Below are 2777 nucleotides of genomic sequence, written 5' to 3'. Positions count from 1 at the left end.
GGGAAGGCTGAAGAGGAGGGAGCTGCAGAAGCTGTGTTGGAAGACATCTGGTCCTTGGTTTCCAAAGCGTGGGCTATTTTCTGGCTGAATGCTTCCTTTCCGCAACGGACGCCGATTTCCTGGGGACTTTACAGGAGGTTAATGGGGCTATGGGGGAGAGTTCAGGGAAAGGTGAGGCATGGATGGAAGAGTTCCCCTTCACCAACCCTAAGAACAGCAGCCGAATAACCTGCTGTTTGTTGTTTGATTAAGGTATCTGCCTAGAGTAAATCCCATTTTATGGCACTGGTGACACTAAGCCAGGCACCGGGGTGTAACCCAACGGCATGGCTGCCCCACCTGGACTGTGCTCCTACTTGCACCGTGCTTTTGGGGGCTTTCCTCTTCCCACATCGGCTGTGTCTGCTGCAGGGTGATGTTCCACCAGGTTTCCTCACTCAAAAAGATGAGTTTGAATCTCACAGAAAACACACTGGCTGCAAATTTTGCCACTGAAGCCAAGGGAGATTCTGCCATTGGACATCAGAGAAAAGCAAGATGGGGCCCAGGAAAGTTTCCAGCTGGAGATATTCTCCATATGGAGCAAAGGCAAGATCCACTCCACCCTCCTGCAATTAGACACGGCTTCTTCCCCAAGTGCCTGCCCTCCACTTGAGTGATATTCCATGCGATTCTGGGCTTGCCAGGGCTGGGCACCCCTGGATTAATGTGCCAAGATTCAAACAAGCAGGGCATCGCTCTCAAGTCAAACTGGAACCGTAAGAAAGTGTCTGCGCATTGAAAACGGTGCCTTTGTTCTCACCCGCAGAAGCAGCGAACAAAACATCACTGCTTTCGGTCTGCTGTGCCCCCAGAGTCCTTTCATTACTGCTTTTTAAGGGGATGAAAATGCTGCTAACTCTTCTTTTCAAGCAAAGCTTGCAAAGCTCCGGAGAGTTTCAGGAGCAAGAAAGGAGAAAGAAAGACAGGAAAAAATTCTAGACCCGCTCTCTCTAAATTAATTAAGAGGAATGATTTTGCATGTGCGGGTTAAAAAAAAACCAGGGACAGGCAAACATTATCACCAGCCCTTTCCCATCATCAAACACTAAGCCTGATGGTTCATTTTGTTTGTCAAAGACACCGGCCACCCATCCGACTGGAATGACCAATTAAAAAAAAAATGAGAACGATACTTGGAATAATTAATACAGCCGGGCACTCATTTAGCAATTAGGAGCTGCCACAAAATTCTGTGGCAGACAGAATCGACCCTAATTGTGTAATTTCCCCAGCTGACGCCTCCGAGTACACAGCCAGATTTAATTGGAGATTATAGAGGCTCTTTGAAGGTGCTGGGGCTGCGCAGCGGGGGCTCCAAACAAACAGATACAGAAGGGTGTGGAGCACTGGGGCAGAAGAGCTGCCTGTGAAAAGGGAGTTTTGGGTTTGTTTCAGGGCCAGGAAAAACAGCAGTAGAGAACAGAGGCATTGGAAAGCCTCTTTTTGCAAAGGCAGATCACGGTTTGTGATGAGGCTGCAACAAACAGGTTGAGGATTTGAAGCTGATGAAGTTACTCTTACTTCTTTCCTGCAGTTCATCCCCAGGGGATGCCCAGTTCCACTACTGCCCTTCGCAGAGGATGCTTAAAGGCAGGTGAGCAGAGCAGGGCACTCCACACGGAGGGGCTGTCTCTGTGTTCTCCGTGGGCATTTGCACCAAACATTCATTTATTTTAGGACAGATTTCCTCTTGTTCTCTTGCTTTGGTATTTCCAGCTCCCACTGTTCAACAGTTTTGGGACAAGCCCCCAGAATGAATAAGACAGGCTTCAACCTCATGACACTGTTGGAATCATCTCTCCAAGCTCTTTATAAATATGAGGGTAAGAAACTCTCTTGAACAACACAATTAAGCTGGAAAATTAACTTACTGTGGCAAGAGGCCCAGACACAAGGTTTTTATTCAGTGATAGGCAATATGGCAACATGCAATGAGCCAGTTCTGGAGGCATTACCTCCCCCTAAATACGAAGAGCTATCAGCTACACTTCCTTATTGCATGCAAACGTGTTTATTGCCTTCACTCCTCTAACTATGGACCATGGCTAAGTCTGATGGCCAAGCAGGGCTCATACACCTCATTAGCAGAGTATCTTGCCACAAGAGATGGAGGACACGGGTCTTCAGGCTGTCCATAGGACATGACACTGGCATGTGTCCGCCGTCCTGGGATGGTCCTAGGGCAACCTGTCCCTGGTGGGATGTCCCAGCTGCGGTGATGCCAGTGTTAGCAACACGGCTCCCCAGACTCAAAGAGAAGGTCTGTGAAGGTGAGGTGGAAGGTCTAATGTCAAACAAAGCGATGTAAGGTACATCCACATTATGACACACCATGAGGGTTCACCATGCTGGCAAGTTATGTTAATCAACCATTTTTAAAGCAGAAGAGAATCCAACTTTTTATAGCAAGACCTTTAAGCAAAGCCAGTCATTACCTTCAGGTCTAAAAAAAGAGACAGCCTTGAAGTCAAGAAGACCCAGAACACAGGCTATAAATACATGCGGTGAAACGCGTGTTTTCCTTTTCAGTGAAGAAAAATGTGTCTTTCTGTACCATAAACCAGCTGATGTTTTGTGATACCTGTTGCTAAGAGATGGAGTTTACCACAGACCACATAAAAAAAAAAATACAGAACGACTAGTTGTGCTCATCAGAAGCTGCTCTGCAGCAGAAATAAATTCTGACCGATCCTGACCCTTCCTATGCCTCCACTAGGTTTCAGCAGGCAGCAGGA

General features: G+C 47.4%; 1 protein-coding gene across 1 annotated transcript in view; it reads right to left on the bottom strand.

Annotated features, from left to right (window-relative positions):
• FGFR3 (fibroblast growth factor receptor 3) overlaps nucleotides 1–2777 on the bottom strand; it is a gene marked incomplete at both ends in the record, with an annotated part of 32912 nt that overhangs the window by 24392 nt on the left and 5743 nt on the right. The window lies entirely within an intron of this gene.

Source organism: Buceros rhinoceros, unplaced genomic scaffold (genome assembly GCF_000710305.1).
Source record: "Buceros rhinoceros silvestris isolate BGI_N320 unplaced genomic scaffold, ASM71030v1 scaffold4769, whole genome shotgun sequence".
Classification (NCBI taxonomy): domain Eukaryota; kingdom Metazoa; phylum Chordata; class Aves; order Bucerotiformes; family Bucerotidae; genus Buceros; species Buceros rhinoceros.
The sequence above is the reverse complement of the archived record's forward strand: the minus strand, read 5'-3'. Positions and strand labels throughout refer to the sequence as shown.